At 48.1% G+C, this 27,160-nt stretch overlaps 1 protein-coding gene across 8 annotated transcripts in view; it reads left to right on the top strand.

The window, feature by feature from the left end:
- LOC144607793 (formin-like protein 1) overlaps positions 1 to 27,160 on the top strand; it is a 324,601-nt gene that overhangs the window by 137,735 nt on the left and 159,706 nt on the right. The window lies entirely within an intron of this gene.

Below are 27,160 nucleotides of genomic sequence, written 5' to 3'. Positions count from 1 at the left end.
GCGCAGCACAGCGCAGGGCAGCAGCAGCGGCACAGCACAGCGCAGCGCTGGGCAGCGCAGGGCAGGGCAGCGCAGGGCAGCGCAGGGCAGGGCAGGGCAGCGCAGGGCAGCGCAGGGCAGCACAGCGCAGGGCAGCAGCAGCGGCACAGCACAGCGCAGCGCTGGGCAGGGCAGCGCAGGGCAGGGCAGGGCAGGGCAGGGCAGCGCAGGGCAGCGCAGGGCAGGGCAGCGCAGGGCAGCGCAGGGCAGCACAGCGCAGGGCAGCGCAGGGCAGCGCAGCGCAGGGCAGCACAGCGCAGGGCAGCACAGCGCAGGGCAGCACAGCGCAGGGCAGCAGCAGCGGCACAGCACAGCGCAGGGCAGCGCAGCGCAGGGCAGCGCAGGGCAGCACAGGGCAGCGCAGCGCAGGGCAGCGCAGGGCAGCGCAGCGCAGGGCAGCGCAGGGCAGCGCAGGGCAGCGCAGCGCAGGGCAGCAGCAGCGGCACAGCACAGCGCAGGGCAGCACAGCGCAGGGCAGGGCGCACAGCGCAGGGCAGCACAGCGCAGGGCAGCACAGCGCAGGGCAGCACAGCGCAGGGCAGCACAGCGCAGAGCTGGCTTTGCCGGACAAAGTCCCGGCTCCAGCAGTAGCAGCAGCGACCGTGCACCCACCCACCCACCCAGCCAGCACTCCACTCCAACACAACAGCAGCAGCAGCAGCCACCCACCAATCCACCCACCCACCCACCCACCCAGACACCCACCCACCCATCCACCCACCCAGCCAGCCACCCAGCCAGTACTCTATTCCATTCCAACACAACAGCAGCAGCAGCAGTGGCCATGCACCCACCCAGCCACCCACCCAGCCAGCACTCCATTCCACTCCAACACAACAGCAGCAGCAGCAGCGGCCGTGCACCCACTCACCCATCCACCCACCCACCCAGCAGATGACACAAAGCTGGGTGGCAGTGTTAACTGTGAGGAAGATGCTATGAGGTTGTAGGGTGACTTGGACAGGTTGTGTGACTGGGCAGATGCATGACAGATGCAGTTTAATGTGGATAGATATGAGGTTATCCACTTAGGTGGCAAGGACAGGAAAGCAGATTATTATCTGAATGGTGTCAAGTTAGGAAAAGGGGAAGTACAGCGAGATCTGGGTGTCCTTGTACATCAGTCACTGAAAGGAAGCATGCAGGTACAGCAGGCAGTGACGAAAGCTAATGGCCTTTTTTTCTTCTTAACAAAAGGAGTTGAGTATAGGAGCAAAGAGGTCCTTCTGCAGTTGTACAGGGCCCTGGTGAGACCACACCTGGAGTATTGTGTGCAGTTTGGTCACCAAATTTGAGGAAGGACCTTCTTGCTATTGAGGGAATGCAGTGTGGGTTCACGAGGTTAATTCCCGGGATGTTGGACTGTCATATAACCATATATAAAAACGGGTAATTATAGACCAGTTAGTCTGACATCAGTGGTGGGGAAGATGCTGGAGTCAATTATAAAAGACGAAATTGCTGAGCATTTGGATAGCAGTAACGGGATCATTCCGAGTCAGCATGGATTTACGAAGGGGAAATCATGCTTGACAAATCTACTGTAATTTTTTGAGGATGTAACTAGGAAAATTGACAAGGGAGAGTCAGTGGATGTGGTGTACCTCGACTTTCAGAAAGCCTTCGACAAGGTCCCACATAGGAGATTAGTGGGCAAAATTAGGGCACATGGTATTGGGGGTAGGGTACTGACATGGATAGAAAATTGGTTGACAGACAGAAAGCAAAGAGTGGGGATAAATGGGTCCCTTTCGGAATGGCAGGCAGTGACCAGTGGGGTACCGCAAGGTTCGGTGCTGGGACCCCAGCTATTTACGATATACATTAATGACTTAGACGAAGGGATTAAAAGTACCATTAGCAAATTTGCAGATGATACTAAGTTGGGGGGGTAGTGTGAATTGTGAGGAAGATGCAATAAGGTTGCAGGGTGACTTGGACAGGTTGTGTGAGTGGGCGGATACATGGCAGATGCAGTTTAATGTAGATAAGTGTGAGGTTATTCACTTTGGAAGTAAGAATAGAAAGGCAGATTATTATCTGAATGGTGTCAAGTTAGGAGGAGGGGGAGTTCAACGAGATCTGGGTGTCCTAGTGCATCAGTCAATGAAAGGAAGCATGCAGGTACAGCAGGCAGTGAAGAAAGCCAATGGAATGTTGGCCTTCGTAACAAGAGGAGTTGAGTATAGGAGCAAAGAGGTCCTGCTACAGTTGTACCGGGCCCTGGTGAGACCGCACCTGGAGTACTGTGTGCAGTTTTGGTCTCCAAATTTGAGGAAGGATATTCTTGCTATGGAGGGCGTGCAGCGTAGGTTCACTAGGTTAATTCCCGGAATGGCGGGACTGTCGTATGTTGAAAGGCTGTAGCGATTGGGCTTGTATACACTGGAATTTAGAAGGATGAGGGGGGATCTTATTGAAACATATAAGATAATTAGGGGATTGGACACATTAGAGGCAGACAACATGTTCCCAATGTTGGGGGAGTCCAGAACAAGGGGCCACAGTTTAAGAATAAGGGGTAGGCCATTTAGAACGGAGATGAGGAAGAACTTTTTCAGTCAGAGGGTGGTGAAGGTGTGGAATTCTCTGCCTCAGAAGGCAGTGGAGGCCAGTTCGTTGGATGCTTTCAAGAGAGAGCTGGATAGAGCTCTTAAGGATAGCGGAGTGAGGGGGTATGGGGAGAAGGCAGGAACGGGGTACTGATTGAGAGTGATCAGCCATGATCGCATTGAATGGCGGTGCTGGCTCGAAGGGCTGAATGGCCTACTTCGGCACCTATTGTCTATTGTCTATAATATAACATATAACAATTACAGCACAGAAACAGGCCCGTTCGGCCCTACCAGTCCACGCCGACCACTTTCTCGGACCTAGTCTCATCTACCTGCTCTCAGACCATAACCCTCCAATCCCCTCCCATCCATATACCTATCCAATTTACTCTTAAATAATAAAATTGAGCCTGCCTCCACCGAGCATTCCACACAGCCACCACCCTCTGAGTATCATCATATCATATCATATATATACAGCCGGAAACAGGCCTTTTCGGCCCACCAAGTCCGTGCCGCCCAGTGATCCCCGTACATTAACACTATCCTACACCCACTAGGGACAATTTTTACATTTACCCAGCCAATTAACCTACATACCTGTACGTCTTTGGAGTGTGGGAGGAAACCGAAGATCTCGGAGAAAACCCACGCAGGTCACGGGGAGAACGTACAAACTCCTTACAGTGCAGCACCCGTAGTCAGGATCGAACCTGAGTCTCCGGCGCTGCATTCGCTGTAAAGCAGCAACTCTACCGCTGCGCTACCGTGCCGAGTAAAGAAGTTACCCCTCATGTTACCCCTAAACTTTTGTCCCTTAATTCTGAAGTTGTGTCCCCTTGTTGCAATCTTCCCCATTCTCAAAGGGAAAAGCCTACCCACGTCAACTCTGTCCATCCCTCTTAAAATTTAAAAAACCTCTATCAAGTCCCCCCTCAACCTTCTACGTTCCAAAGAATAAAGACCCAACCTGTTCAACCTCTCTCTGTAGCTTAAGTGCTGAAACCCAGGCAACATTCTAGTAAATCTCCTCTGTACCCTCTCCATTTTGTCGACATCCTTCCTATAATTTGGCGACCAGAACTGCACACCATACTCCAGATTCGGCCTCACCAATGCTCTGTACAATTTCAACATTACATCCCAACTTCTATATTCGATGCTCTGATTTATAAAGGCAAGCATACCAAACGCCTTTTTCACCACCCTATCCACATGAGATTCCACCTTCACGGAACAATGCACAGTTATTCCCAGATCCCTCTGTTCCACTGCATTCCTCAATTCCCTACCATTTACCCTGTACGTTCTATTTTGATTTGTCCTACCAAAATGCAGCACCTCACACTTATCAGCATTAAACTCCATCTGCCATCTTTCAGCCCACCCTTCCAAAAGGCCCAAGTCTCTCTGTAGACTTTGAAAATTTACTTCATTATTAACTACACCACCTATCTTAGTATCATCTGCATACTTACTAATCCAATTTGCCACACCATCATCCATATGTTAAAAGAATGGAGCAACTGGGCTTGTATACACTTGTGGCGCGTCGAAAAAGCCCGAAATAAAGGCGAGGAGCTGGGTATTTCGGGAGGGATGTGTTTATTACGTTCTCTAGACCAGTCGAGTCTGCCAGAGAGCGATTGCCCTCGTCCTAAAACCTCGTCCTTTATACCCGTAGCTAAGGGCCGCTAAGGGAACGTCCATTCCCGTGCCGAGGGGTCGGTAGTGGTATGGCCCGACCCTTGGGAGCCGCCACACACTGGAATTTAGAAGGGTGAGAGGGGATCTCATTGAAACAAATAAGATTATTAAGGGATTGGACACGCGAGAGGTAGGAAACATGTTCCCGATGTTGGGGGAGTGCAGAACCAGGGGCCACAGTTTAAGAATAAGGAGCAACCCATTTGTATTGTATTCTTTTATTGTCATTCGATACCGAGATACCGAACGAAATTACATTTTCCAGCAGTCACAGAACACACACAAAAAAAGAACACAAGACACACGACCCCAACACAAACATCCATCACAGTGACTCCAAACACCCCCTCACTGTGATGGAAGGCAACAAAAACTTCCCCTCTCTACCCCCCACGCCCACGGACGGACAGCTCGACCCCTACCGAGGCGACTGACCCGCACAGCCCCCGCAAGGGGATGGAAGTCCCCGTGGCCGAGCCGCACCGAGCGATGAAACGCCCCGTGGCCGTATCGGGCGATGGAAGGCCTCGCGGCCGAGCCGCCCCGGGAGATGTTAAGTCCCGCAGCCGAGCCGCACCGGCGATGTTAAGTCCCGCGGCCGAGCCGCGCCGGGCGATGGAAGGCCCCGCGGCCGAGCCGCCCCGGGCGATGTTAAGTCCCGCGGCCGAGCCGCGCCGGGCGATTGAGGGCCCCGTGGCTGAGCTGCGCCGGGCGATGGAAGGCCCCGCAGTCGAGCCGCCCCGGGCGATGTTAAGTCCCGTGGCCGAGCCACGCCGGGCGTTGGAAGGCCCTGCAGTCGAGCCGCCCCGGGCGATGTTAAGTCCCCTGGCCGAGCCGCGCCGGGCGTTGGAAGGCCCCGCAGCCGAGCCTCACCCCGACCTAAACAAAGAAAGGTTTCCCCCACCCCACCACCCTGATTGCTGATTGGCATGGACTTGGTGGGCCGAAGGGCCTATTTCCGCGCTGTATCTCTAAACAAATAAACAATTTAGCCAGGACATTACCTGGAGCCTGTGGTTAATGTCTGAGAGTGTGGGCTATAGGGAGAGGTTCAGTAGGCTGGTTCTCTATTCCATGGAGCGCAGGAGGATGAGGGGTGATCTTATAGAGGTGTACAAAATCATGAGAGGAATAGATCGGGTAGACGCACAGAGCCTCTTGCCCAGAGTAGGGGAATCGAGGACCAGAGGACATAGGTTCAAGGTGAAGGGGAAAAGATTTAGTAGGAATCCGAGAGGTAACTTTTTCACACAGTGGGTGGTGGGGGCATGGAACAAGCTGCCAGAGGAGGTAGTTGAGGCTGGGACTATCCCATTGTTTAAGAAGCAGTCGGACAGGTACATGGATAGGATAGGTTTGGAGCGATATGGACCAAGTGCAGGCAGGTGGGACTTGTGTAACTGGGACATGTTGGCTGGTGTGGGCAAGTTGGGTCGAAGAGCCTGTTTCCACACAGCATTACTCTATTACTCTATGGCTCTATGAGAGAGGATACAGAGGCAGAATTGTGCTTCTTGGAACATTGGAGGTTGGGATAATTTGTACAAAGTGTCTGGTCCATCACCTCCCCACCATCGAAGGGATCTGCAGGAGTCGCTGCCTCAAAAAGGCAGCCAGCATCTTTAGAGACCCTGGCCACAGTCTCAATTCACTCATGCCATCAGGAAATAGGAGTCAGAAAACTGTAACGTCCAGATTCAGGAGCAGCTTCTTCCCAACAACTATCAGGCTCTTGAACACTACAAACAAGCTAAACTGCCAACTACAAACTGTTTTGGTTACACAGGGACTTTGGGCTTTTGTATGTTCTGCACTCATATTGTTTTTTTAAACTTATTGAATTTCTTTTGTTTACAATGTTATCTATTGCGTGCTGTGTTTACAGATCTGTTATGCCGCTACAAGTGAGAATTTCATTGTCCCGTTTCACTACATATAATAATTAAATATCCATGTATCTTGAGGAATTGAAAGGGACTATGAGCAAGGAGGTTCGGGGCCAGGAGACATGACTTTAAAATTAGATTCAGGAGTAAAGTTAGCAAATGTAAAGTGAAATAACTGCAGTTGCTAGGAATGTGGAATAGAAACTGAAGATGCTGGAAACACTCAGCAGGTCAGGCAGCGTCTGTCAAGACAGAAACAGTGGTAATATCTGGGGATCTTTCAAAAGAAACGTCCTAAGTTTTGTCATACTGAATGTGGCAGAAGTATTGAATGTTCCCTCAGTTGATGCTAGTAATGTTAATGATATGAAAAGTGAAGTTTTCAGTTCCCCAGGCAGGCCCAGTGTTTGGGAGCAGTGGAGTTAGGATACAGCTCGACCGTGATCTGACAGCAGGCAGTGCTGCTGCCTCTCACGTCACAGCTCAGGATCCTACTTCTGAAAGATGTCTTTGTTTAGTTTAGAGATACATTGTGGAAGCAGACCCTTCAGACCACCGATTCCACACCGGCCAGCAACCATCCATACACTAGTTCTATCCTACACACTAGGGACAATTTTTTTACAGAAACCAATAAACCTACAAACCTGCACATCTTTGGAAAGTGGGAGGAATCCAGAGCAGCTGGAGAAAATCCATGTGCTCACAGGGAGATCGTACAAACTCCCTCGAGACAGCATCCATAGTCAGGATCCAACCTGGTTCTCTCGTGCAGTAAGGCAGCAACTCTACTGCTGTGCCACTGTGCTGCCCCTCATGGATTGATGGGTTCTGATGGGCACAAATCTGATCTCAGGTGCTCTGGAGTTTGCGTCTTCTCCCAGAAACTACACCGGATTCTGTGGGGTGGTCCACTTTCTCCCACACACCAAAGACTTGCCGATAGGTTAATTAGCTGCTATAATCTTCGCCCCGGCGAAGGTTGATGGCAAGAGACTCAGAGAGCATTTGATGGGTCTGTAGGAGACACTAGATTATAGAAGAATAAGTGTGAAATGGGGAATCTTGCCATCAACTCGCCATTGCCTTGGACTCGATGGGCTGAATGGACCTCTTCCATATTATAACATGTAGTGCATGAACGATGATGTTGCTGCCCTCCCAATGATGCAGTAAATGGGAGATGGACACTTGTAGTTTGGGGTCAGATGTTCTCCTCACAGGTGGCGCAACATTAGAGTTGCTGCCTCACAGCGCCAGAGACCTGGGTTTGATCCTGACCACGGGTGCTGCCTGCATGGAGTTTGTACGTTCTCCCCATGACTGCGTGGGTTTTCTCCGGAATCTCTAGTTTCCTCCCACACTCCAAAGACGTACAGGGTTGTAGGTTAATTGGCTTCGGGAAAATTGTAAATTGTCCCTAGTGTGTAGGATAGTGTTAGATCGCTGGTCGGTGTGGGCTCGGTGGGCCGAAGGGCCTATTATAAACCATGTAACAATTACAGCATGGAAACAGGCCCGTTCGGCCCTACCAGTCCACGCCGACCACTTTCTCTGACCTAGTCTCATCTACCTGCTCTCAGACCATAACCCTCCAATCCCCTCCTATCCATATACCTATCCAATTTACTCTTAAATAATAAAATCGAGCCAGCCTCCACCACTTCCACCGGAAGCTCATTCCACACAGCCACCACCCTCTGAGTAAAGAAGTTACCCCTCATGTTACCCCTAAACTTTTGTCCCTTAATTCTGAAGTTATGTCCCTTTGTTGGAATCTTCCCCACTCTCAAAGGGAAAAGCCTACCCACGTCAACTCTGTCCGTCCCTCTTAAATTTTTTAAAACCTCTATCAAGTCCTCTATTGTATCTCTAAAGTGTACAGTGTAAAACATGAGCAGGCTGTGGGGCCAGGCATGGTACAGGCATGGACCACGCCAATCAGTGCAACTCTTCCACCACGAGCCATGCGCCTGGCAGTCGATGAGGCAGCTGCCTCCGGCACTCTGGGGAGAAGACCAGGGTCCATCTCATGTTTCTATCCGTGCTGACATTTTAATTCTCCCTCCCACACAAACCGGCTTGCACAGCGCACCTTGCAGCCTCTGCGCTGCTGAGCTGCTGAGCTGCTGTGTGGAGGCCATGAACATGTCAGTGATGGAATTAGAAAGAACAAAGATTAATACTTTGAAAATGAAGTGTGGGGATTATGGATGTCTCCTCTTCAGTGTGAATAAATACGTAGCAGATTTACTTTTGGAATGTGCTTATTGCTGTTTGTTTTGTGACGATCGGAAATGCCTTGGGAGTTTAATGAATTTACTTTGCAAACCTGTAGATCCTTCATGACGCTTCCATTGGCTGTGACTGAAGGCACAGCTGAGGTAGATGGGTTAACTTTAAGAGCAGAGCTGATGATTTTCACAGCGAGCTGATCCGTGCAGATTAGCATTAATGCCAATTATCTGCTTTCTTTATGAAATCTCCAGCATGCGGCTAGCAAGGCTTCACAATGTCAGCTGCTAAACGAGGACGCAAATCCATCCCAAATGTCAGGGAGGATGACAGCAGTGTCATTAGGAGGAACCATTCCAAGCAAAATAATAAAGGCCTCCCCTGGGACTGGAGGGACACAGGAGTGTCCTGCTGTCTGTCTGCTCTCTGTATAGCCTTACGTTTCACAGTATGTCGAGAGGTAACCCTGGGAGATGCAGGATGCAACAATAAAGGGAAGGGGGGGGGGGGGGTAGGAGAATGCTGGGCTACAGAGATGTCACTCAGTGGAGTGAGGAAGGAAAGGGAGAGAGATTGAAGGGGACGGATGTGCTCCCATACACAGAACATCTCAACCTGGTCAATGATGGACCTCTCCTGGGTGGAGAGGATGTGGAGAGGATGGTTGCACTTGTGGGGGAGTCCAGCACCAGAGGCCATTGCCTCAGAATAAAAGGAGATGTGGAGGAATTTCTTTAGTCAGAGGGTGGTGAATCTGTGGAATACATTGCCACAGACAGCTGTGGGGGCCAAGACAATGGATATTTTTAAGGCAGAGATTGACAGATTCTTGATTAGCACAAGTGTCAGGGGTTATAGAAACATAGAAACATAAAAAATAGGTGCAGGAGTAGGCCATTCGGCCCTTCGAGCCTCCTCCGCCATTCAATATGATCATGGCAGATCATCCAGCTCAGTAACCTGTACCTGCCTTCTCTCCATACCCCCTGATCCCTTTAGCAAAAAGGGCCACATCATTATGGGCAGAAGGCAGGAGAATGGGGTTAGGAGGGAGAGATAGTTCAGCCATAATTGAATGCCGGAGTAGACTTGGTGGGCTGAATGGCCTAATTCTGGTCCTAGAACTTATGAACTTCCTGGTCGATTAGATGATTTCAGGTTCAGTGTCAGACTGCGTAAGAATGTACAGAATCAGAAAAAGCATGGAATGTGCATGCAGTAAAAACAAGGAATGGCAGATACTGGTTAATACACAAAAGGACACAAAGGACACCATCACCTATCCATGATCTTCACAGATGCTGCCTGACCCGCTGAGTTACTCTAGCACTTTGTGTCCTTTTGTGGGTTAACATGCAGCCTTTGCAGGGAGCTTGGAACATTAAGAGTGCATTGGCCTTTCTTTCACAGTCTGCGCCCGGGATGAGGTGTTTCACACTAGGGCTTCCGAGATGTCCTCGTTCTTCAGGAAACGGGGCTTCCCCTCCTCCATTATAGATGAGGCTCTCACTAGGGTCTCTTCTACATCCCGCAGCTCCGCTCTTGCTCCCCCTCCCCCCACTCGCAACAAGGACAGAATCCCCCTCGTTCTCACCTTCCACCCCACCAGCCAGCGGATCCAACATATCATCCACCAACATTTCCGTCACCTACAACGGGACCCCACCACTGGCCATATCTTCCCATCCCCTCCCCTCTCTGCGTTCCGCAGAGACCGTTCCCTCTGTAACTCCCTGGTCCATTCGTCCCTTCCTACCCAAACTACCCCAACTCCGGGCACTTTCCCCTGCAACCGCACGAGATGCAACACCTGTCTCTTTACCTCCCCCCTCAACTCCATCCAAGGACCCAAACAGTCTTTCCAGGTGAGACAAAGGTTCACCTGCACCTCCTCCAACCTCATCTATTGCATCCGCTGCTCTAGATGTCAACTTATTTACATCGGCGAAACCAAGCGCAGGCTCGGCGATCGCTTCACTGAACACCTGTGCTCGGTCCGCATTAACAAAACTGATCTCCCGGTGGCCGAGCACTTTAACTCCCCCTCCCATTCCCAGTCTGACCTTTCTGTCATGGGCCTCCTCCAGTGCCATAGTGAGGCCCACCGGAAATTGGAGGAACAGCACCTCATATTTCGCCTGGGCAGTTTGCAGCCCAGTGGTATGAACGTCGACTTCTCCAACTTTAGATAGTTCCTCTGTCCCTCCCTTCCCCTCCTCCTTCCCAGATCTCCCTCTATCTTCCTGTCTCCACCTATATCCTTCTTTTGTCCCGCCCCCCTGACATCAGTCTGAAGAAGGGTCTCGACCCGAAACGTCACCCATTCCTTATCTCCCGAGATGCTGCCTGACCTGCTGAGTTACTCCAGCATTTTGTGAATAAATCGATTTGTACCAGCATCTGCAGTTATTTTCTTAGACTTTGTGGAATTATAAAGGACACAAACTGCTGGAGTAACTCAATGGGTCAGGCAGCATCTCTGGAGAACATGGATAGATGACATTAGACACAAAAAACTGGAGTAACTCAGCGGGCCAGGCAGCATCACTGGAGAAAAGGAATAGGTGATGCTTTGGGTCAAGACACATCTTCAGATTGAGAATCAGGGGAGGGGGAAACGAGGTGATATAGATGGTGTATAGAACAAATTAATGAAAGATATACAAAAAGCAACGATGATCAAGGAAAGGTGGAACCCATAATGGTCCATTGTTGGCTGTGGGGTAGGTGATAATGAGTTATACAGACAGTGAAACTCAACAAGATAACAGTGAAACTAGTAAGATGACAAGGGTAGAGGAGGGGCGGAGAGAAGGGATGCAAGGGTTACTTGAAGTTAGAGAAGTCAATGTTCATACCGCTGGGGTGTAAGCTGCCCAAGCGAAATATGAGGTGCTATTCCTCTAATTTGCATTTGGCCTCACTCTGACAATGGAGGAGGCCCAGGACAGAAAGGTCAGTGTGGGAATGGGAGGGGGTTAAAGTGTCCAGTGGGAAGTGGAGTTAAAGTTTATAGATGACATTTCATGTTGAGATCCTTCTTCAGATTCTCCAGAGATGCTGCCTGACCTGCTAAGTTACTCCAGCACTTTGTGTCATTTTGGGTATTAACCAGCATCAGTAGTTCCTTGTTTCCATGTTGTGTAATTGTACAAGGCTATGGTGAGACTACACTTGGAACCCTATGTGCAGGCTTGCTCAGGAGAAAGTGCAATGTACTGATTCTTGGGATGATTATTGTCTTCTAAAATGAGACCAGCCTGTACTATAACCATATAACCATATAACAATTACAGCACGGAAACAGGCCAGTTTGGCCCTTCTAGTCCATGCCGAACACTTTCTCCGACCTAGTCCCATCTACCTGCTCTCAGACCATAACCCTCCAATCCCTTCCTATCCATATACCTATCTAATTTACTCTTAAATAATAAAATCGAGCCTGCCTCCACCACTTCCACCGGAAGCTCATTCCATACAGCCACCACCCTCTGAGTAAAGATGTTACCCCTCATGTTACCCCTAAACTTTTGTCCCTTAATTCTGAAGTTATGTCCCCTTGTTTGAATCTTCCCCACTCTCAAAGGGAAAAGCCTACCCACGTCAACTCTGTCCGTCCCTCTTAAAATTTTAAAAACCTCTATCAAGTCCCCCCTTAACCTTCTGCGCTCCAAAGAATAAAGACCCAACCTGTTCAATCTCTCTCTGTAGCTTAAGTGCTGAAACCCAGGCAACATTCTAGTAAATCTCCTCTGTACTCTCTCTATTTTGTTGACATCCTTCCTATAATTTGGCGACCAGAACTGCACACCATATTCCAGATTTGGCCTTGTACAATTTTAACATTACGTCCCAACTTCTATATTCGATGCTCTGATTTATAAAGGCAAGCATACCAAACGCCTTCTTCACCACCCTATCCACATGAGATTCCACCTTCAGGGAACAATGCACAGTTATTCCCAGATCCCTCTGTTCCACTGCATTCCTCAATTCCCTACCATTTACCCTGTACGTCCTATTTTGATTTGTCCTACCAAAATGCAGCACCTCACACTTATCAGCATTAAACTCCATCTGCCATCTTTCAGCCCACCCTTCTAAAAGGCCCAAGTCTCTCTGTAGACTTTGAAAATCTACTTCATTATTAACTACACCACCTATCTTTGTATCATCTGCATACTTACTAATCCAATTTGCCACACCATCATCCAGATCATTGATGTAAATGACAAACAACAGCGGACCCAACACAGATCCTTGGGGTACTCCACTAGACACTGGCCTCCAACCTGACATACAATTGTCAACCATTACCCTCTGGTATCTCCCATTCAGCCATGGGCCTTTGGAGAATGAGACATGTTCCCATGGAAATAGCTCCCTGAAAGGGGCAACACGTGGATTGGATGGCAAAAAATGTCACATGGAATACCTGCCTTTATCAGTCAGGGCATTATAAAAATTGACATGTCATGTTGCCAGGTTTGGTTCAGCCACATTTGTAGTACTGTGTGAAGTTTTGATCACCACGCTATGGGAAGGATGCAGAGATAGACACAAAAAGCTGTGGTAACTCAGTGGGACAGGCAGCATCTCTGCAGAGAAGGAATGGGTGATTTTTTGGATCAAGACCCTTCTTCAGTCTGAGAGTCAGGGGAGTGGGAAGATATGGAGTATTTGGAAAGAGTAGAGAAGTTGTTCACCAGGATGTTGTCTGAATTACAGACTATTAGCGACTAGAAGAAGTTGAACAAACTTGGATTGTTTTCTTTAGAGCTTTGAAGGCTGTGAGGGGTAACCTGATAGAAATATGTAAAATGACAAGAGGCACAGCAAGAGTAGATTTAATGTGAGAAGCTCAAAGTTTAAAGAGGATTTGTGGTCAGTTTTTTGCACAGAGAGTGGTGGATGCATGGAACCCACTGACTGGGGAGGTGGTGGGTGGAGATCATATCATATCATATCATATATATACAGCCGGAAACAGGCCTTTTCGGCCCTCCAAGTCCGTGCCGCCCAGTGATCCCCGTACATTAACACTATCCTACACCCACTAGGGACAATTTTTACATTTACCCAGCCAATTAACCTACATACCTGTACGTCTTTGGAGTGTGGGAGGAAACCGAAGATCTCGGAGAAAACCCACGCAGGTCACGGGGAGAACGTACAAACTCCTTACAGTGCAGCACCCGTAGTCAGGATCGAGCCTGAGTCTCCGGCGCTGCATTCGCTGTAAAGCAGCAACTCTACCGCTGCGCCACCGTGCTGCGCCGTACTGAGATACAGTAACAACATTTACTAGCCAAGTGGACAGCCACAGGTACATGCCGGGAGTGCAGGGATACATATGCACATATTAGTTTACATTGGTGGGACTGTTCCTGTGCTGTACACTTCAACATTTCTACACTTCAACTAATGTTTTTTGTGTTAGCATAAATATCATTTTGGCTGTTGATTTCATAGAAACATAGAAAATAGGTGCAGGAGGAAGCCATTCAGCCCTTCGAGCCAGCACCGCCATTCATTGTGGTCATGGCTGATCGTCCCCAATCAATAACCCGTGCCTGCCTTCTCCCAATATCCCTTGATTCCACTAGCCCCTGGAGCTCTATCTAACTTCTCTTAAATCCATCCAGTGATTTGGCTTCCACTGCCCTCTGTGGAAGAGAATTCCACAAATTCACAACTCTCTGGGTGAAAAAGTTTCTTCTCACCTAAGTTTTAAATGGCCTCCCCTTTATTCTAAGACTGTGGCCCCTGGTTCTGGACTCGCCCAACATTGGGAACATTTTTCCTGCATCTAGCTTGTCCAGTCCTTTTATAATTTTATGTTTTTATAAGATCCCCTCTCATCCTTCTAAACTCCAGTGAATACAAGCCTAGTCTTTTCAATCTTTCCTTATATGACAGTCTCGCCATCCCAGGGATCAATCTCGTGAACCTACGCTGCACTGCCTCAATTACAAGGATATCTTTCCTCAAATTAGGAGTCCAAAACTGTACACAATACTCCAGATGTGGTCCTACCAGGGCCCTATACAACTGCAGAAGAACCTCTTTACTCCTATACTGAAATGAATATACTGTTATAAAGGCCAACATTCCATTAGCTTTCTTCACTGCCTGCTGTACCTGCACGCCAACTTTCAGTGACTGGTGTACAAGGACACCCAGGTCTCGCTGCACCTCCTCCTTACCTAACGTAACACCATTGAGATAATAATTTCGATTCTCTGTCTGACAGACTGTGCATCGTTTTTAAACTAAAGAAGCATGTAATTAGCACAGGGCCACTGGTGTGAGCTGGTTGGCGGATAGCTTTGAGCAAGCCAGACTGACTCATGTGTATAATATCCTCCCTGTAGGACAAGTGCTGCTTTTCAGGATTTGCCCAGGAACCATGGGCATCAGCAGTAACTCCGGCACACTCAGTCACCCTCACTCAGTCCCCTCAGTCACACTCTGCATTGCCTGCTATAGCATTCCACATTCAACAAGAGGGCCTCCAGAAACTGCAAACCCAGTGGCACGTAGACCAGTCATTCCCACAAACTGCAAACACAGTGGCACTCAGACAGTTAGACTGGTCATTCCCACAAACTGCAAACACAGTGGCACTCAGACAGTTAGACCCACAAACTGCAAACACAGTGGCACTCAGACAGTTAGACCGGTCATTCCCACAAACTGCAAACACAGTGGCACTCAGACAGTTAGACCGGTCATTCCCACAAACTGGAAACACAGTGGCACTCAGACAGTTAGACCCACAAACTGCAAACCCAGTGGCACTCAGACAGTTCCCACAAAACTGCAAACCCAGAGGCACTCAGACAGTTCCCACAAATTGAGAGGCAGATTTCATATTTTTTTAAATAAACTTTATTCGCAAAAAAATATATATACACAAAAATATACAAAAACTCTTCATATATTCTTTCAGTGTCATTTTCAGTGTAGTTTCAGTTTAGTTTATTGTCACGTGTACCGAGGTACAGTGTAAAGCTTTAGTGTCTTAGAGTCATAGAATGATACTGTGTGGAAACAGGCCCTTTGGCCCAACTTGCCTACACCGGCCAACAGTGTCCCAGCTACACCAGTCCCACTTGCCTGCGTTTGGTCCTTATCCCTCCAAACCTGTCCTATCCATGTAGTGTCTCTTAGTGTCTATAATTCAATAGTCTATATAATAGTGCATACGCAGTAGTGTTTCTATCTATCTTTAAGCAAAACACTCTCATCACTCACATGGCCACTGGGATGATACCTCTGTGTCCCACCAGACTCTGCCTTCAATGTCCAGCAGCTGAGGGATCCTGGACTGTGGTTATATTATTTTTCAAAAATAAACTTTGTTCAGAATAAAAAATATACACAAAAAAACAAGAACAGTACAAAACCACCTTCCAACATTCATTAGTTTAGTTTAGTTTAGTTTAGTTTAGATTAGTTTAGAGATACAGCGCGGAAACAAGCCCTTCGGCCCACCGAATCCTCACTGACCAGCGATCTCCGCACATTAATTATACCCTACACAGTAGGGACAATTTACATTCACCAAGCTAATTAACCTGCACACCTGCACGTCTTTGGAGTGTGCAAGGAAACTGAAGATCTCGGAGAAAACCCACGCAGGTCACAGGGAGAACGTACAAACTCCGTTCAGACAGGCCCCCATAATCAGGATGGAACCTGGATCTCTGGCGCTGTAAGGCAGAGCTGGTTAGCAGTGCAGCCTCTACACCACCGTGCTGCATTATACAAATATGATTAGTGCTATATTCTGTAGTGTTTGCAAACTATCCTTATACCAGGCCCCCTAGCCACTCATGCGGCTCCCTGGCGTGATATCTCTTCCCTTGTTTGAGGGGTGGCTCCACCACACCCTGCCCTCCATGTCCAGCAGCGGAAGGACCCTAGACTGTGGTCCTCCCCACAGAGCCTTGGGCATTGGCTGCACCAAGCTTCAGTGCGTCCCTCAGCACGTACTCCTGCAGTCTGCAGCGGGCCAGTCGGCAACATTCCCCGACAGACATCTCACTCTGCTGGGAGGTCAACAAGGTTTGTGTAGACCAGAGTTGATGATGACTGTGGTCATATGGCACAGAAACGGACATCTTCCGCCAACCAAACCTGCACTGACCATCAACTGCCCACAAACAACAACCCTACATTAATCCCATTTGTATCTCAGACTGACCCACACACAGCCCATGCAGACTAACAGTACCACACTGCAGTTGTGTTCAGTGTTCTACGCACACTGCTTTCAATAGAAGGCTCAAATGTCTTGTTCCTGATTTGTGTCCAAGAAGTTAGACACAAAATGCTGGAGTAACTCAATGGGACAAGCACATCTCTGAAGAGCAGGAATGGGTGACGTTTCGAGTCGAGACCCTTCTTCAGACTAGTCAGGGGAAAGGGAAATGAGAGGTATAGACAACGATGTAAAGAAATATAGAACAAATGAATGAAAGATATACAAAAATGTAACGATAATAAAGGAAATAGGCCATTGTTAGCTGTCTGCTAGGTGAGAACGGGAACCTGTGCGACTTGGGTGGGGGAGGGATGGAGAGAGAGGGAATGCCCGGGGTTACGAAGTTGGAGAAATCAATGTTAATACCACTCGGCTGTCAGCTGCCCAAGTGAAATATGAGATGCTGTTCCTCCAATTTGCAATTAGCCTCACTCATTCCTTCTCTCCAGAAACATTGAGTACTTCAGCTTTTTGAGCCTATCTTCAGTTTAAACCAGCATCTGCAGTTCCTTCCCACACATTGTGTCCAACAATGTCGACTTAAAAATGGGTGAATGCAGATGTGAGGTGAGCTTCATCAGCTTGCCATTATACACTGCGTCCTTGCATGAAAACATCTGGCAGTCCCTCTCCTTTGGTCTTGGATGCTGAGGGATGCACTGCAGCTCAGTGCAGACACCACAAAGACCTTGTGGGGGAGGACCACAGGTTAGGGTTCTGTTGACAACCTCTCCAACACTGCACAGGTGCTTTGTTTAAGAAGGAAACATGAACAGGTTTGATGTATTGGAAGAGAGTATATTGAATTGATAGTACAATGAATGGGGTGAAAGAAACATACCAATGGCATTTTGTGTGTAAATGAAAAATGTTTAAAAAAAAATAAATAAATCAATCACCATAGAACATAAGGTCATAAGGACATAAGGGATAGGAATAGAATTAGGCCATTCGGCCCATCAAGTCTACCCCGCCATTCCATCATGGCTGATCTACCTTTCCCTCCTAAACCTATTCTCCTGCCTTCTCCCCATAACCTCTGACATCTGTACGAATCAAGAATCTATCTATCTTTGCCTTAAAAATATCCACTGACTTGGCCTCCACAGCCTTCTGTGGCAAAGAATTCCACAGATTCACCACCCTCTGACTAAAGAAATTTCTCCTCATCTCCTTCCTAAAAGAACGAACATAGAACAATACAGCACAGAAATCGCCTCTTCAGCCCACAGTGTCCACGCCGGTGGTGAATCTGTGGAACAGGCTTTGCCTTGCAGTGCCTGGATTGGAGTCTGTCTGCCCGTACAGGCTTCTGTAAAGAGCCAATACCATTCTCAAATAGTTGGATTGAATAAACTACTTAAAGCGGTGCTTTTCTGCATAAATATGTAAGCTAAATTTGGTGTTTGTATTGTTTCTGGTTATCTAGCTGTAACTGATGCGGGCAATGACCGTGGGGGCCTGATACAGCCATATATCAGGGAGAGGGGAGGAAGGGCAACACAGTAACTCAATGTGTGGACCTGTCTGTAAATCAAACCTGTTGTTCAGCCAGATATCTGGCCTCCCCAGCTCAGGAATAATATTTATGCGCACACCAAGGTATGAAAGTAGAAGGCTTTCCTTAGTTTGTATTAACTGGGATTCCGGTAAATGTTAGTGTGTTAAACTAACTGAGAGTGTGAACTGTTGCACTGGAGTAGCATAGAAACATAGAAAATAGGTGCAGGAGGAGGCCATCTGGCCCTTCAAGCCTGCACTGCCATTCATTGTGGTTATGGCTGATCATCCACAATCAGTAACCTGATTGAGCCTTCTCCCCATATCCCTTGATTCCACTAGCCCCTAGAGCTCTATCTAACTCTCTTTTAAATTCATCCAGTGAATTGGCCTCTACTGCCTTCTGTGGCAGAGAATTCCACAAATTCGCAACTCTGGATGAAAAAGTATTTTCTCATCTCCGTTTTAAATGGCCTCCCCTTTATTCTTAGACTGAGGTTCTGGACTCGCCCAACATTTGGAACATTTTTCCTGCATCTAGCTTGTCCAGTCCTTTTATAATTTTATACATTTCTATAAGATCCCCTCTCATCCTTCTAAATTCCAGTGAATACAAGCCCAGTCTTTCCAATCTTTCCTTATATGTCAGTCCCGCCATCCCGGGGATTAACCTCGTGAACCTACGCTGCACTGCCTCAACAGCAAGGATGCCCATCCTCAAGGTGGGAGACCAAAACTGTACACACTACTCTAGATATGGTCTCACCAGGGCCCTGTACAACTGCAGAAGGACCCCCCTATTCCTATATTCAAATCCTCTTGCTATGAAGGCCAACATGCCATTAGCTTTCTTCATTGCCTGCTGTACCAGCATGTTCACTTTCAGTGACTGATGTACAAGCACACCCAGGTCTCGTTGCATTTACCTTTTTCCTAATCTGACACCATTGAGATAATAATCTGCCTCCTTGTTTTTGGCGCCAAAGTTGATAACCTCACATTTCTCTACATTATACTGCATCTGCCATGCATCCGCCCACTCACAACCTGTCCAAGTCACCCTGCAACTTCCTAGCATTCTCTTTGCAGTTCACACTGCCACCCAGCTTTGTGTAATCTGCAAACTTGCTAGTGTTACTTTTAATTCCATCTTCTAAATCATTAATATATATGGTAAATAGTTGCGGCCCCAACACCGAGCCTTGCGGCACTCCACTCGCCACTGTCTGCCATTCTGACAGGGACCCGTTTATTCCTACTCTTTGCTTCCTGTCTGCCAACCAATTCTCTATCCATGTCAATACCCTACCCCCAATACCATGTGCTCTAATTTTGCTTACTAATCTCCTATTTGGGACCATATCAAAGATTTTCTGAAAGTCCAGATACACTACATCCACTGGCTCTCCTTCATCCATTTTTCTTGTCACGTGCTCAAAAAATTCCAGAACATTAGTCAAGCAGGATTTCTCCTTCATAAATCCATGCTGACTTGAACCAATCCTTTTACTGCTATCCAAGTGCGCTGTTATTACCTCTAATAATTGACTCCAGCATCTTCCCCACCACCGATGTCAGGCTAACTGGTCTATAATTCCCCGTTTTCTCTTTCGCTCCTTTCTTGAAAAGTGGGATAACATTGGCTCCCCTCCAATCCACAAGAACTGATCCTAAATCTACAGAACATTGGAAAATGATCACCAATGCATCCACAATTTCTAGGGCCACCTCATTGAATACCCTGGGATGCAGACCATCAGGCCCAGGGGATTTATCAGCCTTCAGTCCCATCAGTCTACCCAATACTATTTCTCGCCTAATGCAAATTTCGATCAGTTCCTCTGTCTCTCTAGATCCTCTGTCCACTAGTACCACATGTGGCAGGCAGGTGGACGCATCTCAACAGTCAACTCTGTGAAGGTCATTGGCACTTTCAGAGTCCCCGTAAAACCTACCTCAAGCATTTGACATTCACCCCATAATGCTGGAACATTCAGTGGGGCGGTTTCCAAGAAAGTGTTTCCTCTTTTAAGGGGAATGTGAGGGGGAATTATAAACTTAGAAGTGAACTCGGGAAGATTTATTCCTTATAAACAACAAGTGGAGGTTGAAATTGTCTGAGACTGATAACTGTTTGTAGAAACAAAGAAGGCTGGTTTATACCAAAGATAGGCACAAAGTGCTGGAGTAACTCAGCTGGTCAAGCAGCATCAGCTACGCATGCAGCGTAGGTTCACTAGGTTAATTCCCGGAATGGCGGGACTGTCGTATGTTGAAAGGCTGGAGCGATTGGGCTTGTATACACTGGAATTTAGAAGGATGAGGGGGGATCTTATTGAAACATATAAGATAATTAGGGGATTGGACACATTAGAGGCAGGAAACATGTTCCCAATGCTGGGGGAGTCCAGAACAAGGGGCCACAGTTTAAGAATAAGGGGTAGGCCATTTAGAACGGAGATGAGGAAGAACTTTTTCAGTCAGAGAGTGGTGAAGGTGTGGAATTCTCTGCCTCAGAAGGCAGTGGAGGCCAGTTCGTTGGATGCTTTCAAGAGAGAGCTGGATAGAGCTCTTAAGGATAGCGGAGTGAGGGGGTATGGGGAGAAGGCAGGAACGGGGTACTGATTGAGAGTGATCAGCCATGATCGCATTGAATGGCGGTGCTGGCTCGAAGGGCTGAATGGCCTACTCCTGCACCTATTGTCTATTGTCTACCACTGGAGAAAAAGGATGGGTGACATTTCGGGTTGGGACCCTTCTCCTTTTTCCTCCTTTTTCTCCAGAGATGCTGCCTTGAAAATATCAATTGTTCCACCTTAAAATATCCACCGTAAAAATATCTATTGTTTGGATATATCCAGAGTTCTTTACTGTTTGTTACTGAGGGGCTGCCTGGTGAACACTTTTTCTGTTCCTTGAATCAGGTGGGAGGTGTGGCACCAGCAGCGTTCTCTGTGAACACATTGGCGTACAAAATTACGAGAGGAATAGACCCAGGTAGCGGTACAGAGCCTCTTGCCCAGAGTAGGGGAATCGAGGACCAGAGGACATAGGTTTAAAATGACGATTTAACCGGAACCAGAGGGGTAACTTTTTCACGCAAAAGGCGGTGGATGTATAGAGCGAGCTGCCGGAGAAGGTAGTTGAGGCAGGGACAATGGCAATGTTTAAGAAACATTTAGACAGGTACCTGGATAGGACAGGTTTAGAGGGGTATGGGCCAAATGCAGGCAGGTGGGATTAGTGCAAGTTGGTCAGTGTGGGCAAGTTGGGCCGAAGGGCTTGCTTGCACGCTCTATGAATCTATGGTCACTTTGACCATTTTCTTGATCCCTGAGCTCTGTCTACGATCTGCCATCACCCCTGGAGCTCATGTCCACAGTTGTTTAACTGCCTACTGGGCTAGAAACTGTTCGAAGAGACAAGTTGAAGCACGTTATGTGACAGGATTCCAACAGTCTTGCCTTCCCTCCAGCAGCTGTGCAATGGTGTAACAGCTATGGGAGTCTTTTGAACTCCACTGGCTGGAAGGAGCGCAAAGAAGATCCATGAGGATGTTTCTAGGACCCGTGGGCCTGAGCTAAGATTTAATAGGAACCTGAGCGGCAACCTTTTCACTCAGAGGGTGATGTGTTTATGTAACAAACTACCAGGAGGTTGCTGAGGAAGGTACTATAACAACATTTAAAATACATTTGTACAGAGGCATGGATGGGAGAGGGATATGGGCTACATGAGGGAAAACAAGACTAGTATAAATGAGGCATCGTGGATGGCATGGATGGGTGGGGCTGAAGGGCCTGTTTTTGTGCTCATTGACCCTTGACTATAACTCCACATTTTTCAACCTGTCCCTTCACATGGCCACCTTTAGTCACATGGCCACCTTTAGTCACATGGCCACCTTTAGTCACATGGCCACCTTTAGTCACATGGCCACCTTTAGTCACATGGCCACCTTTAGTCACATGGCCACCTTTAGTCACATGGCCACCTTTAGTCACATGGCCACCTTTAGTCACATGGCCACCTTTAGTCACATGGCCACCTTTAGTCACATGGCCACCTTTAGTCACATGGCCACCTTTAGTCACATGGCCACCTTTAGTCACATGGCCACCTTTAGTCACATGGCCACCTTTAGTCACATGGCCACCTTTAGTCACATGGCTAATCTACATTTTAACCTCTCAACATGCCCTGCTTCTTTAAAATCTTGACATTTTTATTGAACCTACAATATCGACACCAAGATTGCTGGGGCCACAGACAGTTAGGAGACTGTCAAAGTATACAATGGGATATAGATCAGCACCATCCTTGCCAAGATGGCCGCGCTGTTGTGTCTGGCTGCCCATCGTTACTCACCTAGTCATCCGGATGATCTGCGAGCCACCCTGGCTGACGATCGCCGAAAACTCCTGAACATCCGAGCCTCCGTTTTCGACTTCTTCATTCGAGGTCCCGGACAAAGCTTCTCCCAGCGATTGCTCCTCGCTCAACTCCCGGTAGGTGTGCGGGCCCGGCTATACAGCCACCGCCGTACGAACCGCGCTAGGAGGCGGAGTAAACGCGCGGGCCCCTCGGAAAAGCTGAAGAACCTCGCCCGCGCTCATCCAACATCGGCCTACCTCGCCCAGCGCTACGAAGTCGGACCTGGTCGGCCTTACCACTCCATCCACCAGCGCTCCCTCGAGCTCAGGTATGCCTCTCTCCGACCGATCATCCCGGTCCCCGGATTGCCGGCCCGCGGGCTCCCAGCAAGGCCATCTGTGAAACGCAGCGGCGTGGTCGCCCTGAACCTCCGCCCACTGGCGTGGAAGCCGCTACCAGACCGAAGCTTACCTGCTGTCCCTGCTAAAGTGGCCCTGATCAACGCAAGATCCTTACCGAACAAGACCTTCGTCCTCAACGATTTCTTCACCACCTGTGGATTGGACTTCTTACTGGTCACAGAAACCTGGTTTAACCCTGGTGAGCTTGCTCCACTCGTGGAACTCTGTCCTGATGACTGTAACTTCTTCAGCTCGCTTAGGCTCTCCGGACGCGGTGGGGCCTAGTCACTGTGTTTAAGAAACATTTCAACTGCCGCCTCCTGAACGCTGATCATTTCTCCAGTTTCGAGGTGCAATTAATTAAAGTAGGCCTAGCCTATCCTCTCTTCATTGTTCTTGTGTATCGCCCACCAAAAATGCATAAGGACTTTATCACCCAATTTGCTGATCTTATCTCTAACATTTTGCCCAAATTTGACCGGGTCATGATTCTTGGTGATTTTAACATTCATGTTTGTTGTCCTACTAAGCCTCTTGTGAGTGAATTTATGCACCTGGTTGAGTCCTTCAATCTGACTACTTACCACTGGACCCACTCACAAGCTAGGCCATACACTCGACCTAGTGTTATCGTCCGGTTTCCCAATCTGCAATATTGAAATTATTGAGGCTTGTCTGTCGGATCACAGCGCTATTATATTTGATGCATCTCTGTCTTTCTCTCCCGCCAAATCTCATCCCCCTGTTCGTTACTCCCGCTACATGCCGCTAATACCGTTGGGTATTAATAGTGAGGTTGCAAGATGGATTCAACAATGGCTGAATGGGAGATATCAGAGGGTAATGGTTGACAACTGTATGTCAGGTTGGAGGCCAGTGTCTAGTGGTGTACCCCAAGGATCTGTGTTGGGTCCACTGTTGTTTGTCATTTACATTAATGATCTGGATGATGGTGTGGCAAATTGGATTAGTAAATATGCAGATGATACTAACATAGGTGGTGTAGTTAATAATGAAGTAGAGTTTCAAAGTCTACAGAGAGACTTGGGCCTTTTGGAAGGGTGGGCTGAAAGATGGCAGATGGAGTTTAATGCTGATAAGTGTGAGGTGCTGCATTTTGGTAGGACAAATCAAAATAGGACGTACAGGGTAAATGGTAGGGAATTGAGGAATGCAGTGGAACAGAGGGATCTGGGAATAACTGTGCATTGTTCCCTGAAGGTGTAATCTCATGTGGATAGGGTGGTGAAGAAGGCATTTGGTATGCTTGCCTTTATAAATCAGAGCATCGAATATAGAAGTTGGGATGTAATGTTAAAATTGTACAGGGCATTGGTGAGGCCGAATCTGGAGTATGGTGTGCAGTTCTGGTTGCCAAATTATAGGAACGATGTCGACAAAATGGAGAGGGTACAGAGGAGATTTACTAGAATGTTGCCTGGGTTTCAGCACTTAAGCTACAGAGAGAGGTTGAACAGGTTGGGTCTTTATTCTTTGGAGCGTAGAAGGTTGAGGTGGGACTTGATAGAGGTTTTAAAAATTTTAAGAGGGAAGGACAGAGTTGACGTGGGTAGGCTTTTCCCCTTGAGAGTGGGGAAGATTCCAACAAGGGGACATAACTTTAGAATTGAGGGACAAAAGTTTAGGGGTAACATGAGGGGTAACTTCTTTACTCAGAGGGTGGTGGCTGTATGGAATGGGCTTCCGGTGGAAGTGGTGGAGGCAGGCTCGATTTTATTATTTAAGAGTAAATTGGATAGGTATATGGATAGGAGGGGATTGGAGGGTTATGGTCTGAGAGCAGGTAGATGAGACTAGGTTAGGGAGAGTGGTCGGCGTGAACTGGTAGGGCCGGACAGGCCTGTTTCCGTGCTGTAGTTGTTATATGGTTATATGGTTATATGGTTATAAACTCACTGACTGCCAGTAAGTTCTCCGAGGCTCTCATAGCTGCCCCCAACACCTGCACTATTGAGGCTTCCCCCCCCCCCCCCCCCCCACCTCAGCACTGAGGATCTCATCTCTTTATTTAATATCACTTGCTTTTCCATCCTGGATTCTGTTGCTCCTCTTAAAGTGAAAATGCCTAAGCCTAAAGGTTGGCCTTGGCTCAATGACACCACCAGAGCCCTAAGAAGGGAGTGCAGAAAATCAGAACAGAGGTGGAAATGTGATAAGCTTCAAATTTCCTTTGAAATTCTGAGAAACAATCTTCTCAAATACCAGGAAGCAGTAAAGTCTGCTAGAGCACAATACTTCTCCGACCTTATTTCCAAACACTCTCATAATTCTAAGGTTCTATTTAGTACTATTACCTCTGTCATGTGTCCCACCCCCAGTACCAGCTTAGTTGGGTCCCCTGCTAAGTGCAAAGAGTTCTCTACATTTTTCACTAGCAAGGTTGAGAACATTAGAACGAATATTTCCCCTCCCACCCCTGACCTAGCTGTCTCACTGGTCTGTTCATCTAATTTGGACTGTTTCCAACCCATCACTCTATCCACCCTTGCAAAGCTTGTCTCCACTATGAAACCTGCAACCTGCCCCCTTGACCCTGTCCCCACTGCCCTTCTGAAGGATGTCATTGCAATAGCCGGTCCCAGCATCCTCTCTATCATCAACAGTTCTCTGGCCACTGGCACTGTTCCAACCTGTTTCAAGCACGCGGTGGTCCAGCTCCTACTGAAAAAACCTAACCTAGACCCCACCTTGCCTAGCAACTACAGACCTATTTCCAACCTGCCATTCCTGTCAAAAGTCCTTGAAAAGGTAATTCTAAATCAACTACTGCCTTACCTACACCAAAATACCATCCTGTAAAGTTTCCAGTCAGGTTTCAGGGCCCATCGCAGCACAGAGTCTGCCTTGTTGAAGGTACACAATGACCTGCTTCTCGCCATCGACACCGGCGACTGTGCAATCTTGTTCCTTCTCGACCTCAGCGCAGCGTTCGATACAGTGGACCACATCATCCTTATTGACAGGGTTGGCGTTGATGGCACTGCCCTGAGCTGGTTCATTTCCTATCTCAAAAATAGGAATTTCTCCATCAATATAGGCAATTTTTCCTCTTCCCCAGCTAGCCTCTCCTGCGGGGTTCCACAGGGCTCCATCCACGGCCAAATCATTCAAAGGCACGGCATTTGTCCTCAAGGCAGTGACCTCAAAGCAGTGCATGAGGCTGATTAAATTTGACCAGTTGTTGGGTTTCAGAGGAAGATAAAGCTGTGTGTCATCCGCATAGCAGTGTTTCCACACACAGCTTTATCTCCCCCTGAAACCCAACAAATGGTCAAATTTAATCAGCCTCATGCACTGCCTTGAGAACATAAAATGTTGGATGGCACAGTTAAACGAGAGCAAGTCTGAGGTCATCCTATTCGCCCCCCCCTCCCGACTCCATCAAAACGATACCAGGCAGCCTTGGAAGCCTATCCTCCCCAGTCAAACCGCATGTCAAAAACCTTGGCGTGACATTTGACTCCGCTTTTAAGTTTGACAAGCATGTCAACTCTGTGGTAAAAGCCAGTTTCTTCCAGCTTCATACCATAGCTAAAATTAAACCATTCCTCCAATTTGACGACCTAGAAAAAATCATCCACGCATCATTTCCTCACACCTAGCCTACTGCAACTCCCTATACACTGGGATCAGCCAATCATCCCTGTCCTGCCTGCAATTGGTGCAAAACGCTGCAGCGAGACTCCTGACGGGTACCCGTAAAAGGAACCACATCACCCCGATTCTGGCCTCTCTCCACTGGCTCCCATTACGGTACAGAATCGATTTCAACCTCCTCCTATTCGCATACAAAGCCCTAAATGGGCTTGCCCCCCATATCAAAAATCTAACCCACCACTCTATCTCCAGGTCCCTCAGGTCGGCCGACTTGGGGCTACTGACTATCCTGCGGTCTCGGCTTAAGCTCAGGGGTGACTGCGCTTTTGCGGTTGCAGCTCCTAGACTGTGGAACAGCATCCCTCTCCCCATCAGAACTGCCCCCTCCATCGACTCCTTTAAGTCCAGGCTCAAAACCTATTTCTATTCCCTAGCGTTTGAGGCCCTCTGAGGGGGCGCTGTAAACTGTTTATGTTTTGTTAAGTTTGTGTGCTATTGTATTTTCTTTTTTAGTACCTGCACTGATGTACAGCACTTTGGTCAACGTGGGTTGTCTTTAAATGTGCTATACAAATA

The sequence above is a fragment of the Rhinoraja longicauda genome, chromosome 29 (genome assembly GCF_053455715.1).
Source record: "Rhinoraja longicauda isolate Sanriku21f chromosome 29, sRhiLon1.1, whole genome shotgun sequence".
Lineage (NCBI taxonomy): Eukaryota > Metazoa > Chordata > Chondrichthyes > Rajiformes > Arhynchobatidae > Rhinoraja > Rhinoraja longicauda.
This window is presented reverse-complemented; position numbering and strand designations above follow the sequence as displayed.